This window comes from Papaver somniferum, chromosome 2 (assembly GCF_003573695.1).
Source record: "Papaver somniferum cultivar HN1 chromosome 2, ASM357369v1, whole genome shotgun sequence".
Classification (NCBI taxonomy): domain Eukaryota; kingdom Viridiplantae; phylum Streptophyta; class Magnoliopsida; order Ranunculales; family Papaveraceae; genus Papaver; species Papaver somniferum.
Window position 1 is genome coordinate 167,970,861 of NC_039359.1, and position 18,085 is coordinate 167,988,945.

General features: G+C 35.1%; 1 long non-coding RNA gene across 12 annotated transcripts; it reads left to right on the forward strand.

Moving 5' to 3' along the window:
• The first annotated feature begins 13,057 nt into the window (after window positions 1-13,057).
• LOC113349719 lies at window positions 13,058-17,589 on the forward strand. Of its 12 annotated transcripts, XR_003360334.1 has the most exons (8): window positions 13,058-13,326; window positions 13,890-14,044; window positions 14,506-14,584; window positions 14,681-15,521; window positions 16,127-16,187; window positions 16,378-16,419; window positions 16,921-17,169; window positions 17,295-17,589. It is a non-coding gene; the product is annotated as an uncharacterized LOC113349719 (long non-coding RNA). The 12 variants fall into 12 exon arrangements; XR_003360328.1 differs by having other exon boundaries at window positions 14,681-16,187; XR_003360332.1 differs by lacking the exon at window positions 16,378-16,419 and having other exon boundaries at window positions 15,824-16,187.
• The last annotated feature ends 496 nt before the right edge of the window (window positions 17,590-18,085 follow it).

Below are 18,085 nucleotides of genomic sequence, written 5' to 3' on the forward strand. Positions count from 1 at the left end.
TTTGGAACTCTTACTGTGCTTGAAGGTGTTGCACTTGTGGGTGATCGATTTTTGGTCGCCGGTGAAAAGCAGATGGGTTTTCATACGATAGTGTTGTCCTCCGAGACAAGATCACATATATATATATGCTTGCAGCGGGGTTGGAGATAGATGGGGGTTTTGGTAATAGATGGATTATAAATCGTTATGGAAGAACGCTCCAGCACATTAGGGAAAGATGATACGATTTGCTATTTAATGAATGCATAGCGCTGAAATACGAATTGAAAGCTCGGACTGACGCTCTTCCCGACGAATTTCATATGGCGAGAGTGAGTTTGTCAATCAAAAGCCATATGGTTGTTTTTATAAAAAAACGCTAACTTATAAATAAATTGTTTTTCCAGTACTCTTTGGGTCGCAGCCAATACAAATTTAAATACGGCAATGAGTTGTTGCACGAGGATTGCTATCGTCTCTTGGTAGAAATTACCTGGCCATTCACCAAGTATCATTAAATGTTCAAGCGTGATTTAGTGAACTATTTTACGTCTTTTCCTTCCATTTTATTTCATAGTACAAGAATGTTTTTTTTCGGTTCAATAAAATCGGTTCACGAATATGTAATCAGTCATTGGGATTTATAATCCAGACACGTAGTATTTAAAATATATTCTTTCAAAGACATGCTTCATGATTTGGTTATGGAATTTAGCCTAACATTTAGCTAGGAAGTTATAATGTGTATATGTGGGGTTTAGACGTGGGATAATAATGCCTACAAAATAGGAGTTTAGTTAGCCAAGAGTCTCATCTTTATGTAAAGCATCCGTAGTAAAAGGCTCTTTAAACTTGATGAAAAATATGCATTGTGTTTTAGAAATGTAATCTCCATGTGGATTTTGTGCAACCCGCTTGCGCTCTTGTTGCAATCTGTTTGCGTAATAGTGGGCTTGACATCCTTCGTATGGGCTTAGTGGAAACACGTAACCCGGAGCCTAGACCCATTTTCAGGTACTTTATCTTCGTAGGATAAGTTTTTTGATCGGGGAAATAGATTAAAATGCACACAAGCCGTGTGCATGCAGATACAACTTAAAAGATAGCGACAATGCCCCGAAAATACAAGAGCACAAAGGAAAAACTAAATCGAGAAATCCCTGAAAATACAAGAGCACAAAGAAAAACTTCAGAACTAAAGAAGTACCGATTCAAAGTACATTAGAAGAAAATTTCTCTTAGATACCACCAAATAATAACTCAAACTTGAAAACCATGAAAAATCCATTCAAGTGATACTCTCATCAACCTCCTCTATTGTTAGATCCTTATGATTTTTCCTAAGGTCGCTAAACTGTTTAGTCTAAACATATCTTTTTGACCTTTCTTCGAAGGAGAAGTTATATTAAAGAAAAAAGGAGAAAACTCCTTCACACAGATACAGGAGACTACACGCTCATGAGAGAGGACCAATTACTCCAAATAAGTATGGAGTCCACAATTTTGAAAGTATCTAGATCAGAGGACTAGACAACTACTAGCATATGACTAGTTAACTTGCTCCGAAAATACGCATGGAAAGTATCTAGATCGATCTCAATGTGCTTAGTGCGCGCATGGAAAACTGCATTAATTGTAAGGTATGTCACTCCAAGATTGTCGCACCATAGGGTGGGTATGGCTGTAGAGATTCCTAATTCATGCAAAAAATATTGAATCCAAATAAGTTCTGTGGTAGTAGCAGCAAGGGCTTTATATTTGGTTTCGGTACTGGAACGTGTTACCGTAGGTTGTTTGCGAGCACTCTTGATGCTGACAGAAGTAGTAACGAAACCATTAGGATACATAAACGATAGGGAGAAATGTCCCGAGTGCCAGTATGCAAGAAGATGAGAAGTAGTTTGCAGAGAAACATGGACCAATAATCGTATACCAAGACTAAACATTACCATGATTTTGTCGAAGAGGTTAGAATTGTCGACCGGTATATGGCGTTTTTAATCGAACGATGTTACCGTAGAAAATTTTAATCGCTCAACTCCGGAAAACATCTAGATAAGAATACGAGTTGTCCTAATGTAAAACATTTAAAAAATAATATATGTTTGGTGTACAGACTGTTGTAAACTCTGTTGTGCTAGTGTACGAGAGAGCACGTGGACCTAAGACGGGTCGTGCCAACCGGAACTTACAATTACAGAATATAGACTAAATAGTTGTATACTTGGTTGTGACAATATTGTCCACGATGTGTATACATCCTATCTACGGTGTAAGGCATGTTGTCTAGGACAATATGTATTGTAAACGTTGTCATACACCGTAGTGTCCAGGACAGTAAGTATTGTAAACTCTGTCATATACCGTACTTTCCCGTTGTCCGATAAATTACGGGACAGCGAATCCAACGATGAAATGCAAAGGAAATTTAGGACACGCGTGGTATTTACGATTTTCTCCGGGACCGTAATGACCGAAGTCCCTTAGTTCAGAATTTTAATATTTCCGCCCCTTATTTTGTCAATCGCAATATAAGTATCCCCCAACATGGTGTTTCCCCCGTTAGGGTTTCATCTCTTATTGATATTCCGGAAACATATGAAGGTCCTCCTTCAATAAATTTAATCAATAATAATGAAGATCGATTTTCTGCTTGGAAGTTTTCACCAATTGGAAGATTAGATTTCCGTCGTGTTAAATTTGCTGATGTTACTGTTATTTTGAAAAATCAATGGAAATTGGTTGGATCTTGTCAGTTGATTCTGCTTGGAAAAGGTTTCTTCACAATCAGGTTATCAAATGAAGAAGATAAACAACATATCAAATCAGGAACATGATAAGTACATGATCAAATTTTAAGAATTAGGAATTGGATGCCAAATTTCAGACCAGAAAGTCAGCGTACATCCTTAGCTCTGGTTTGGGTACTATATCCAGGATTAAGTTTAGAATATTGGGATCAAAAAACTTTGTTTCATATTAGTGTTGTTATTGGAAATCCTGTTAAGGTGGATGAAGCAACTTTGAAGTATGAAAGTGGTTATTCTGCAAGGGTTTTGGTTGAGATTGATTTAGCAAATAAGATACCAAACAAGCTCTGGATTCTTATAAATATGGTGGATTCTCTCAAGGTATAATTCTTAATAAAGTGCCAAAGTTTTTGGTGATTGTAAAATTATTGGTCACTTAAAATCTGAATGTAGAGCAAAGAAGCCACAAGCTGAAGTCATCCTGTCAAAATAATAGAAACTCCAAATATTATTGCTAAACCAGTTATGCAGCCTTGTGCTAAACCAGTTATGAAGCCTTTTGATATCTTTCAAACACCAGTAACACAAATTCTTTTGAACAAGGAGGTCATTCATAGTACTAAAAATAGTGTTCACATATCAGCAAATAAATTTAGTCATCTGCAGGAAGAAACTGAAGAAGACATTGAATAAATAATTATGGAAAATTATCCAGGGGTAGCTAATTTGGATCCTGCTAAAGTATTGAATATTGTGGAAGAAAATTATGTGGAAAGAGTGTTGTGAAATATGTGAATGGTATAACTGGTAATGTATCTGCTGAGAGAGTTCCAGTTATTTCTTGGTCAATAGTAGTTCAAAAACCATCAACTGCTAAGAATAATGCTTCTACCAGTACTACAATTCCAATTGAGGGGTATACTCCTCAGGTAACAACTACTCAAGCTCCAATTAAGCACAATTTTAGAAAAAATCCTAGGAAATGAGGTACCAAACACCTCCAATCCAAACCATGAAAGTCCCTTTTCTGGAATTTAAGGGGCCTTAAAAGAGTTAGGGCTCAAAATAAACTTTGGTCATTAGTTAATCAATTTTCTCCTTCATTAGTTTGGGTATCTGAACCAAAAGTAACTTGTAATGCTTTTTTTTTGCAATAAACTGAATTTACCTGGTATGCAATGCATGGTAATTCATAATTCCGTCTCTAATAAAAAAGATAATCTATGGCTTTTGTGGAATAAATTTTTGCCAACTCCTTCAATAGTTTCTATGACTAGTCACATGGTAATTGTTAATGTGGGAGGTACTCTAGTCTCTGGTGTTCATGCTCATGATGGAATTGTTCAAAGAAGGCTCCTCTGGTCTGGGATGCAATTAATTAGTGAAATGAAACTTCCTTGGTTGATTCTTGGTGATTTTAATGCTATACTTTCTTTTGAAGAAAAATGTGGAGGGAGAGCACCGAATAGAAGATCTATGATGGATTTTAATGATTGTGTCAACAAATGTGAACTTCTGCAAGCTCCAAAAACTGGTTTAGCTTATTCTTGGTCAAATTATCAACATGGTAATAAAGGAATTTTATGCAACTTAGATAGAGCCATGTTTAATCAAATGTGATTTCAAAAATACTTAGATTGGGGATATAAAGTTGGATGGAGGGTGGTATCTGATCATTCTCCTTTATTGGGTGGTAGTGCAAGTATCCCTAAACCTGCTAATGCTCCTTTTAGATTTCAACAAATGTGGTTATCTCATCCTCAGTTCATGGAAGTTGTAAGTAAATGTTGGTCAGAGTATGTGGTAGGAGATCCTGCTTTTGTATTTAAAAAAAAAAAGCTTAAAAAATTGAAACAAGCATTACAAGACTGGAACTAGAATGTTTTTGGCAATATTCATGTTCAAATAAACGATGTTGAAAAGAAGATGCAAGAAGCTATGAGCCTATGACTGAATCAGATAATAATCCTTTTGATGAAACAATTCTAAATAAATTGGTGGATGCTCAAAATGAGTATAATTCCAAAGAATTACAACTAAATACATTGTTGAGGCATAAGGCTAGTGTTAAATGGGTTAAATAAGGAGCTGCAAATACCAATTTCTTTCATACTTCACTTAAAATAAGGCAAGAAAGAAATTATATTAGTGAAATTGAAGATACAAATGGAAATATCATCTCAGACTAAAAGCAAATTTCATAATCTTATTAATTCAGCACTTTGAGAGGAAGTTTGAATTTAATGAAGTTGAGCATGTAGATTCCTTACTGGATGACATTCCTTATGTAATTACTAGAGAAGATCAAGAAATGCTAGATGTGATTCCCAGTGTAGAAGAAATTAAGGCAACTTTGTTTGACATGGATCCTAACAGCTCCCCGGGGCCTGATGGTTTTTCAGGTTGCTTCTACGAAGCTTGTTGGCACATAATTCATAAGGATGTTGTTCAAGCAATTCAGTTTTGCCGGAAAAGAAGGTTTATCCCAAAAGGTTTGAAATATAATTTTCTTGTTTTACTTCCTAAATCTGAAGGTGAAAAAAATCCTAACCACTTCAGACCTATAGGCCTTAGTAATGTGAGCTTCAAAATATTCACAAAAATCATTACAACTAGAATGAGTTCACTTATGTCCAAGTTGGTATCTTCACAACAAGTTGGTTATATCAAAGGTAGATGCATTCAAGAACAAATTGTGCTTGCTTCTGAACTTGTTAATGAAATGAAAAAGAAAAGAAGAGGTGGCAATATTGGATTAAAACTAGATATCTCATAGACTTGTGATTTTGTTAGATGAGAGTTCTTGTTTCAAGTGTTAAGCAAATATGGATTTTCTAATTCTTGGTGTGAATGGCTTCATACTCTATTTAAATTTGCTAGAATATCTTTAATGCTCAATGGTGGACCAAATGGATTCTTCTCAGTAGGCAGAGGACTAGCGCAGGGAGATCCACTATCTCCAATCTTGTTTGTACTGATGGAAGACGTACTGAGTAGAAGAATAAGTCAACCGGTGCAAAATGGTTCAGTACTTACAATGGTTATTAAAAAAGGTATACATCCAACTCATTTATTCTTTGCTAATGATGTCTTTTTATTATGCAATGGATCAAAAAAGAGTTTAGAAAACCTGCTAAAGTTATTGGAAGACTATCAAAAAGGTACATGACAAATCATTAACAGAGTTAAAATCAAACTATTTGTGGATGGTACTTCTGATTCCAGGAAACAACTCATAATGACTACAATGCAAATGGATCTGAGTACTTTTCTTGATAAATATCTGGGGATAATTCTACATTCTGGTAGAGTTAAAGTATCTGTTGTATGGCCTATGGTTGAAATGATCCAGAAGAAGCTTGCTGCATGGAAGGGTAGATTGCTTTCTTTTCAAGACAGGTTAACCGTTATCAAATCAGTTCTCTGTAGTATACCTATTTACAATATGGTTGTATACAGATGGCCTGCTTCAGTAATCAAAAATTGTGAAAAAATCATTAGAAATTTTAAATGGTCTGGGGAAGGGGAAACCAAAAAATATACTACATTGTTTTGGAAGCAAGTTTGTACTCCACTTTGTGAAGGGGGATTGGGGATTCAAAGGCTTCAAGTAATTAATCAAGCTCTATTGATGAAGTTAATGTGGAAAATTATAAATTCAAATGAATAATGGGCATTGTTTATCAAGGCAAAGTATAAAGATAAAAATGAGCAGTGGAGTGTTAACTGAAAAATGTCTTCAATTTGGTCTGGCTTAAAATGGGCTTGGGAAGCCTTACATGAAGACATTAGATGGTGTGTGGTAATGGCAAAGAAATCTCCCTTTGGTTTGATACTTGGATAGGAAATTCTTCTCTAATTGAGAAAATTGGTTTTACTTCTTATGTTAAAAATTATTTACAAATGAAAGTTGTTGATATTCTTAATGATGGTAAATGGAGCATACTTGTAGAAATCCAATCTTTCTTAACAGACTTTCCCGACATTGGAGGAGGAGAGGATGAATTAATTTGGAGTTGTAAGTTAAAAGGAGAATTTACTATTGCATCGGCAATCAACAAAATAAGAAGCAAGATGCCTATGTTAAAATGGACAAAATACATCTGGAATTACTTCCTTCATCCAAGTACAACCAGTAATGCATGGAAAATTATACATGGGATATATATTGATGATGAAACAATGGTTAAAAAAGGTTATGATATGGTTTTAAGATGCTGCATATGTGAAGAACATCAAGATAGCATGCATCATTTGCTCTGAGAGTGTAAATTCACTGTAAATATCTGGCAATGAAAATGCTCTACTTTTGATCTTGCTGCTCCAAAATCTTTTGATAACATATGGAACGGAACAAAAAACAAAATCCCATTGATAAAAGAATTGTGGATTACTGCCTGCTGTTCAATATTGAAAGAGCTCTGGTTTGCCAAAAACAGAAGACTGTTTGATGAAGTAAAGTCAAATGTTTTGCAATTTAAAGGTAAAATCAAAATATGGTGTTTGAAGGAGGTCTCAGAATAAAAGGTAACAAATGGGACCGGTATTATGATATGCAGGTAATCTTATTTTTTAATCTTGGTCCAAGAAAGATTAAGTTTCAAAACATCAAAATTTGTCATTGGACTCCACCTTGCCCTGGTATATTTTTGTTTTGCTGTGATGGTGCTTCGGTTGGTAATCCAGGAGCAACAGGTTTTGGGGTTGTTGTAAGAGATCATAATTGTCAGGTAATAGGTATTATAACTGGAGGTCTAGGAATTGCAACCAACTACATTGCATAAGTGTATGATGTTGTCTGTACTGTGGAATTAGCAGTGATGTGGAAAATGCAGCATATTATTCTTAATTATGATTCAAAGACTGTGATAACTGAATTTCCAAGGAAGAAAGTTCCATGGTTCATCAGGATGAGGTGGAATAAGGGAATAAAATGCATCATGTCAGTTCAGTTTAGTCATTGCTTCAGAAAGGTGAATTTCTCAGCTGATGCAGTGGCTAAGAAATGAACTCAATTACATGCAGGTGAAAGACATATTTACATGGGAAAACCAGCTTTATTGGCAAGAACTGAGCTTCCTGACACTGCATACTACATATTCTGCTAAAAATTCAGTAATCCAAAACTTTCATTTATGTTGATTAGAACTGGGCCTTACATGCCTTTTTATTTTGAACATTAATTTTACTACCTTCATTATCTTGTAATTTGTATCAATTTTCAAAATTAATAAAATTATGTGATTCAGGAGGAAAAAAAAAAGACTTCTGAGTGATATATAAGTTTTAGTCTCCACATACCTTTTGTTGATGAAAATCCTCCAAGCTCCTCAGTAGATCTTCTTCTTCTTCAATCAGTGAACGCCGTGAAGTCTAATGCTCAACTACACACTTTTATCCTAATCCGAGACATAGCTATAAGTAGACTAGAAATCAAGTATATAGTTTTGATCAACTAAACTTGACAAACAAGCTTGAGATAGCAACGCTTGCGAGTTCGACCGAGAAATGCTCTAACAATCTTCCCTTTTGTCAATTTTAGTGAAAAACTATCAATACATATAAATTACAAAATAGATAAAATTTTGTATCTTCTGATCCATCATGCTTGATTTCCTTGTCTCTTCAACTTTCCTTGAGTTCTTTGTTACTCCAAACTCCGGCGTCTGAACATGTTCAACTCAGCATCATTGTTGTTTACGATCCGTAGCAATAACAATAAGAAAATAAATGTTCTCAATCATTGTTATGTAGTGTCATAGTATTATTCTCTAACTCAAAGTCCAATTGTATCACAACTTTGAAATAATACCACATTGATATGTATCACCCCCCCTTAGTCAATACTTCCATCTTATAATGGAATCCACTCCCCCTTACATAGCGATCCGTAAACCATATGTATGTATTGTGAACTACTAAATAATTCTCCCCCCTTTTGTCAATATAAATTGGCAAAGGTACGAAAACTTATGAGTTCATAATGAATTCACAAAAGATGCTTCATAACTAAATGAAAATATATTAACTTTCTTGAGATGCAATCACATGGTCGAAATTAGTGCATTCTTCAAGGAGTATATTGAGATACAAGTTAACCCCTACAAATTCCACAACCGTTCTCCCCACAAAGATATGGCAATTAAGCACAAGTTCATTTAAGAACTCTCCCCCATTTGATGTCATTCCCAAGAGAACAACACGAGTGACCTTACTTTTACGAGAAAATAAGGATTTCTTTAGACATTAGCAAATCACATGGATTTGTATGTTAAATCAACCACAAGAAAAACTCATAAATTTATTTAACCGGAAACACGCAACAAAAGAAAAAACTTATGGAGCAAATACAGTACTTTCACATAAAATTGGATCACGGAAAGATCAATACTGCGGAATTTTTCTTCTCAACAAGTTCATTCTATTTTCTATCAATATATGCATAAAGACACAATAAGCTTAACTTGGTAGCATATGGGATAATAGCATAGTTCACAAACTTAAAACCACATATATCTCATAATCAATTGCAATATATAAAATCGAAAAGATTAAATACTGCAAAAATCATCTTCCAAACAACTTAGAATTTAAATGAATAAATCTCAAAACATTGCAAGATGAAAATTGTTGGAAATATCTATGCTATACCAAACCCTAGTTATCCTTCTTAACACAAGAATAAATTCTCACAAGAAGTTTCCTAGACAACGACATTGTCTCTTCAAACCTAATTATTTAAGAACCTTAAACATAAATCAAGATACGTAGACATGAATGACAATTGAAAGACAAATATAATGCAAAAAGAATGAGGTCACTCCAAGTTTGGACGAAGAAGTTACGTCTAAAACAAGTTTACCGAATATCGACGTCTGCAGGCTAGTATGCATATTGGGTATGGGTACCGGCGTAGCTTGGAATTTCATGAACTGGAGGAGGAGTATGCATACTTGGTACGCATATTAAAATCACTGGATTTTATTTTAAAGCTTGGTATGCATACCCGGTATGTGTACCATGAGGGAAAAAGTTCACGAACTCTTTTACATCTTTCTTGACATGAAATTATCTCTTTGGAGCGTGGGATAAACAAGGTAGAGATAAAAAAAAATTGTCTTCTGAAGCATTGTGTATTGAACTTCAAGGTATATGTTTTTCAACCAATCAAGATGTAATCGGCTTTCCACCAAATCACTTAGAGAAAAAAGAGTATGAATGACAAAAACAAAGATGTTTTTGACATAAGCAAATCATGACATCAAGCAAATAAAAATGAAATCATAAAACTTGTTCAAGTTTATAGACATACCTTTTAGAAGAATCATATCGTGAATCCTATGGCTTTACCAAATATCTTACCTAACACAATATGTGCACCCCGATTCTCGTGCTTCCCTCACCATATACATAACAGGGCATTCCTTGGTGAGGATGGACTGTTGATGTGAACAATGTCTTGCTCACCACAAGTGACTGAAACAGACTTTTCCGCAACTATGGATTTTTCAGCATCTATAGTTTTTGGCTTATTCCATTTATTCTTCCACCAATTCTTGTGTTTTGAAAAAGTTTTTTTTTTTTTTTTTTTTTTTTTGGGGGGGGGGGGGGGGGGGGGGGGGGGTTCTAACAACCACACCCAATATTTCGCTTAGCAATCTGTATGGACTAACTCCGATAAACTTTCAAGAGAATCAACTAGACAGTCAGACACAATCTTAAGAAAAGTATATCAAAGAGTTATATCTTTATTTCTCAATTCAGTCTGCAATTAAACAAATAAGAATTTGCGAGCCCGATTGAATATAAGAAATAACTTGGACGGTATCAAAAACCAATATCCAAGTGTCAATCAATTTAATCAACAACCAAAGATTGGATTCAAAGTTGATAGAACTTACACACAAGATGTGATATTTCAATTATATAAACAAATATAATGCGGAAAATAAATAACACAGACACCAAAAGTTTTTTTAACGAGGAAACCGCAAATGCAGAAAAACATCGGGACCTAGTCCAAATTTGAACACCACACTGTATTAAGCCGCTACAGAAACTAGATTACTCCAAGTTAACTTCGGACTGGAATGTAGTTGAGCCCTAACCAATCTCACACTGATCAAGGTACAGTCGTGTTCCTTACGCCTCTTGAACCACACCAGATTCTGCGCACTTGATTCCCTTAGCTGATCTTACCCATAACTAAGAGTCGCTACGACCCAAAGTCGAAGACTTGATAAACCATCTTTCTCACACAGAAAAGTCTATTGAATAGTTAAATTTGTCTCCCACAAATAAACCTATGAGTTTTGTTCCGTATTTTGATAAATCAAGGTGAACAGGAACCAATTGATATACCGGACTTATATTCCCGAAGAACAGCCTAGAAATATCAATCACCTCACAATAATCTTAATCGTATGGTAGCGAAACAAGATATTGTGGAATCACAAAGGATGAGATGAAGATGTTTGTGACTACTTTTTATCTTGCCCATCGGAGATTAAATCTCGAGCAAATCTTAGAGAAGATAGTACTCAATCACGATAGAAAACAACAAGAACAGAACACGCAACTACAGAGAAAATAGTGGGTCTGGCTTCACAATCCCAATGAAGTCTTCAAGTTGTTAACCTATAGGGTTTCGTGAAAAACCTAAGGTTAAAGGAGAATCGACTCTAGTCGCAACTAGTATCACACAAGAGGTGTGAGGATTAAGTTTCCCAGTTGCTAGAGTTCTCCTTTATACAGTCTTCAAATCTGGGTTAGCAATAAATGCTACCTTGGTAACAAAGCATTCAATATTCACCGTTAGATGAAAACCTGAGTAGACTCAAGCTAATATCTTTCAACCGTTAGATCGAACTTAGCTTGTTACACACAAATGAAAAGTGACTTCATTTAGATATGAGTAACCGTACCTAAACGTGTACACCTTTGTTGGCTCAACAATAGTTAACCGAAGTTATCCATATGAACATTTTCATATCAACCTCATTCATCTTAACCATAACTAGTTCAAATGACTCAAATGAAACTAGTTCTAGAGTTTTTCAATTGTTTATATTCTCATAGAAGTATACAAGACACAACTGAAGCAAAATCGATTTTGATTCACTCGAATCAATTCATGAACATTATAGCCATGGTTTGGAAAAGATTGCATTCCTTATTATATAAATGTATTATTTCATGAAAAAAATCGATTTTAGAATTTAACTTACTCAGGTATGCATACAGGTACGTATACCTAAGTACTCAAACTAAGCTTGGGTTCGCCAGTATGCGAACAGGTATGCATACCTTTCAAACTCAGCCGAAATTCCCGGACCTGAACCTCACGCCAATACGCGTACCGGTATGCGTACAAGGTTCTCGGACTTTCACTAAACCAACCAGTACGCCTACGGGTATGCATACTTTGATTCCCAGACTTGGATCACATATATGCAAGTAGGTATACTATGCTTATATCCAATTGTTCTAAAGTCTATTTCAATCATTGAAACATTCTCGGAAGACGACAATTGCTGTCTCACACAAACTATTAGCTTCAAAGCAGTTTTCAAGTGATCGAATGATCAATACCAAACATTCTGAGTCTACATCAAATGACTGTCTCAGACAAATCATGTAAGATGTTACAAGGCGATTTTCACATGATCATCTTTTGACTTTCGTCAAGAATATAAGATGAACTTGGTTAAAGGGAAAGCTTATCAACACATATTTCGAGAAATATGTAAGCGAGTTAAACTCAGCTCGAAATATCAAATGTGCATAATTGAAGTCTATATAGCTATACGACTTTTGTCTCAAACAGGAGATAGAGCAGATAGAATTTTGAGTGGTAGATGAGTTCAAGTCTCCACATATCTTTTGTTGATGAAGTTCCACAAGCTCCCCTTAGTAGTTCTTCGTCTTCAATCGATGAACGCCGTAAAGTCTAATGCTCAGCTACACTTTCTATCCTAATCCGAGACTTATCTATAAGTAGACTAGAAATCAAGACTTATAGTTTTGGCAACTAAACTTGACAAACAAGCTTGAGATAACAACACTTGCGAGTTCGACCGAGCAGTGCTCTAACAATCTCCCCCTTTGTCAATTTTAGTAACACAAAACTATCAATACATCAAGAATATAAAACAAAGCTAGGCTAAGTTCGCCTGTGTTAGTGGTGGTCAGAATTTGTTCTGACAAAGATAAATCAAAGGTTGTGGTTCTCCGGACCACCCCTATAACTCGCACGTGCGTTATTGTCGAGACAAAACCCTTCTTTTGCACGTATGCGTTAAGAGTTTTGTGAGTAATGACTAATGAAATTAACAACCGAATCGTTCTCTCTCCCACCATAGCCGCAAAAAAACCTCAAACCCCAAATTCTTCATTACCCACCGCTACATAATCTCTGAACTTCAATTTCTTCATCTGTAATCCAGATTTGTCCTCACAAAGATAAACTACGGGGTTTTATTAGTTTTTCTTCTAGACAAAATCACTTCTCTAAAAAAAACCTCAGGAAAAGACGAAGAAAAAGAGGAGTCGTCCAACTCAGAGCAATTTCCATTATGATTAATTCTCCCATCCAAAGGTAAGTTTTTCAGTTCTGTATGGCTTCATATTCATCTCCTTCTCTGTAGAACAAATTTAGCGATTTAGTATTAATTTTATGTGATTGAATATGTATATGGATTGGTGATTTTAACTTTTACCCGATATTTGTTTGTGTTCACTTTTATCTCCAACCTGAGGTTTTTGTCTATTCATCTCTTTTATGTTATTTCTATTTAATTTGCTGATAAACGGGTTCCTATTTTTGACTTGAGTATTATTTGTGAACAAATATTGGGAGATCTTTAGTTGGCTTTGACCAAATGAAGTACATACATCTGACTATAGTTGAGGTAAAATTTCAAATGAAAATTTTAGGGTTTGTATTCGCGAGTAAGATTTCTAACATTTTAGCTGTACCAATTGATGGGATTTTGTTTGTATAATGTTGTTTAAGACGCATCTCATTTGTGAGTTCTCACTATTGCAGACATGTGAATTTGAGGGCTTTGTTATATTACTCTTAAAATCTAGAAGCTCTTTCATATACTTAGATGTGTAGTTCAGATTAATTCAATAATCAATATAAACTCTAAACTGCAGATGTCTTGATCAATTATGTTTAGAAAGCGAACTCTAAAGATGATATATTTGTATCCTGATGTCAGACTGGAGGACAGTGTCTTATACAACCAAACCCTCAGAAGTGGTTGAAACTTCAAGAGGATGGTTACTCAATTGGTTTTCAACAATCCAAGGTAATTTGATCTGATGACTCTTCTTAATTGTAACTATTCAAAATGATAAAGAGAAGTTAAGATTTCTTCTTGAAAAGGATAAATCGACGGCCTCAGTTTTACCATTAAACTCATGCTTTGGTTCGCAAGCGTGGCTCAAAAGACGTTATTCTCACTTCTCCTTTCGAGCAAACGAAACGAAAAACTCTTTAGTTGTAGACTGAGTTGGGTAGAGAAAATTCGAAAGATCTAATAGATTCGTGAACTAGAGAAATAAGAAAGAAAGATAAATCCACTCTTTCGTTAGAATATTTCAGTTGATTCTAAGTGTAATTCGATTTTATTATTTCCTCTATATTCTTTAAAGTTTAGGCAACTGAAATATAAAGAGATAAGATGAACCACAAAACCAAGTTGGTGTTGGTGTGGTTATATTCAGTATATTTACTCAAAAACTGATTTACCCGCAATGTATTTTCTAGAGAGGGACAGAAAACTCGCTAGGGTTCAATTTGCAGGTCTTGGTTTGGTTGGTGAACTACGTCAATATAGGTTCGAAAGGTTTGTTTTACAACTTCAATTCAATCATGCATGTTTTTGATAACACGTTTCGGTACTTTGTTCCTGAAGTTGTTTTCTTTTAATTCTCTTGTCTAGGTGTTTTGGCGATATGGATTTGATGATACTGTTTCATTTTTTGCCAAAAGAAGTACAACCAATATTTTGGAATTGGAAGAAAAACCAACTAAGTATATTCAACTGGCTTTTTGTGTGCTGTTAAGACGAATGATACACAATGACTCAATAGTTGCAATAGGGTAATAAATAATAACCATTATCTTTCGCAAAACCAACAATAGGGGTTTGATCAGTAGTATCGAGCCAGAACAATGTGCACCCATATCGTAATGTGCTACCAAATTGTTACAACGTACCAGATTAGATGTAAGACCTATAAAGAGAAGTAAATGTTGTTGTTTTCTAATTATGGAATCAGAGACTGCATACAGAAGTTTGAGCCTTCTTTCACGTTCGTAGTTCTCCACATGGCTACATTAAACTCATGGAATAAGTTGACTTATTCAGAAATCATAACTCAGTTAAACTTGACCAATGCGGACATCATTAGACTGCTTCATTCTTTTTCCTCTCCAAAATTTAAGTATTTTCCAAGAAACCAGGCACGAAAACCATCTCTTTGACTGTTGTCTCTGATTTGATTTCTAATTTGACCGACAAAATGAGGAGAATCAAGGTGATGATTGGTATGAAGTTTCTTTTTGTCTCATGCTTTGATATTATTCTGATATCTTTACCCTATATTAGAAATGCGAGATGAGATGCTACTGCCACATCTGCAGGTTTCTCTCCAACCTGCAACTAAGATAGACGGTGCATCGTTGATACCTCAATTGTCAGGATCATAAACAGCCTAAAGATTTTGGAGGATCGGAACCTGGTGATGGGATGTGTCTAGCATCCAGGCCACATATCTAAGGTAAACTCTTGCATATTACATTTTTTTATTTCAAAACTTGGTGATGGGATATTTGTAGCAGCTAGGCCACATATCTAAGGTAAACTCTTGAATGAGTGTTAGGTTAAATTTTTCATACCCATCTTCGATTAAATTGAGTTATTTTTAAGAAATTCAGGGTTCTTAATTAAGAAAGTTTCAATAGTATTATTTAGAGATTTGGCATGTCGTCATTTGACACATTTAGAGATTTGGCATGTCGTCATTTGATACATATAGTCATCTGTGATTAATGTAGCCTTATTTTTCCACTCACTTGGTAGTTTAGCCATATAAGGAGAACACACTATCAAAAAAGGGAAGCAGGGTTCCAATCACCGCCCTTCAGCGGGCTGATAAATAGTTCCACCTGGTCAATAATCTGGTGTATACACATATCCAGCCTCTAATATCGTAAATGAAGATGCTTCATGGGATCAGTTTACTGACATATTGTTGATAGCTGGGGTTGCAGGGTATATACTATATAGTGTGGGTTTCTTTTAAAAAACTGAGGAATTATAGTACATATGCTTAAATTTGCTATTTGTAGTTCCACTACACTGCATCCTTATCCTTTTTTCTAGATTAAGCTGTTAGATCTTGGAAAAGAAATGGAAGCTGATGCAATTACCTTGCGAACTGCAGGTAATGATATATATATCTTTCCCTCATTACCAGCTTTAGTTAAATGTTTGGGACTGGAATTGCTTTTATTGCATTCTCTTGCAGATTATCGTTTGTCTTGGGATGCCTTTTATATATATATTACAATCTTTCAAATTTTGATACCGATACTAACAACATTGCACTTTTTTTTTCCTAACAAATATTTCAGAAAATTTTAAAAATCAGTCTGATCCAATTTAGTAAATAAATGGTAAGATATGCCGAGGACTTCCATTAATTTGATTGTCTTATTATCATCAGAATATAAAAGTACCTATTTCTCTATGTTTGCCTTAAATTTTCTTAGAGTTCAGTAACTTCAGTTAAGAAAAGGATGTCCAATGTGGTCTTTGATTCTTATTTGAAATAATTGCAGATATTCATAGTTAGGTATCATCTATTTTGCGATGTGGTGAGAAGAATAATGAAATGGGAATGGAAATGGATTTTACCAATTTGCATGTACACATGTAGTTTTGTCATTTTTTTTTTCTGTTGGTAAAATTAGTTACGTACCTGTCATTGTTGTGAGATCTATAAGAGGTATACAGGAAATTTCAATTCCTCCAATATTGCAAGTTTGCTTAAAAACTTGGATGAAGTTGTGCAGTTTGGTTAGAAGCAACATAATATGTATTAACATCACTATATGATTCTAATCGCAATACAGTATGTATTAACATCACTTCTGTTTGCTCTATCATTATTACAGCTGTACATGCAGTCTTCTCTATAGAAGTTTCATTGCACCTCCAATCATCTTGAGGTTGGCTGATTGTACCCACCAACATGTGTTCGATGTACTTTACATGGTCCTGCATCGTCAGATTATCTTCCGGGTACCGACATATTACATATAGATGTAAGAGGAGGTCCCAGAATTTTGAAGTTACTAAAGCATTCATCAAACATAACTCATGACTCATGAGCAACATACTTTGTTGAAGACTTGATCACTAAGGTTCGCATACTAACACTCCGTTAAATTAATAGACACAGATTTCAAATGTTGCCATCTAATGGGTGATATACTGACACGTTTGGGATTTTGGATTTTCTACCAATATGGCGAATAATCAACATTAGAATAGCAGGTGAACCAGCTGGAACAAAAGCTTTCACAGATATAGGGTGAACATGCGACACGGACATTAAAGATGAGGAGAATTTTATGGACGATGTTGATAGTTCATTTGGCTTAAGAGGGGAGCCCCTGGCAGCCTAATCTTTTTAAGAATTTGAATTTAGCTATTCACGTAGACGATTAGCTCATTCTGAGTTAATAAATCTAAATAAAACAATGTCAGGGAGTTAAGAACATCTTTTTTTCCTATATTTTTTCTCTAACATTCGGGAAATCTACAATGGTATTACCGGGAAATTTTGGGTGTTATTATGTTCATATCAGATTGGCAGATGATAGTAGAAAATGTTACCAACACCCAAAGTAATATACAGTGTGGTTGTGTAGCACTACGATATCATCTCTCAATAAAAATATACTATTAAAAAGGACCAAAACAATTTTAGACTTGATCCCAATCAATAGGTGTGTGCATAAAATCCGGAACCGCCGATTTCATCCGCAACCGTCTGTAAAATTGCGGGTGAAAACCAATCCGCGAGAGTATATGTGCCGAACACGGGTGAATTCTCAAATCCGCAAGGTTTAGCGGTTTGGTTACGGTTGGTTTTATAAATCCGCGGATTCACCCGCACAATTTAATGTTACTAAGGATAATATTAGAAGTTTTACAGGGGTTAGTCGTGAGAGATTTTGAGAGATTTTAATGTATTTAAGTTTTCTCCTGTTAGTACTGAGGGAATTTGAGGGAGTCTCTCCAAATCTCTGTTAGGAGTCTCCTAAACTCTCTAGA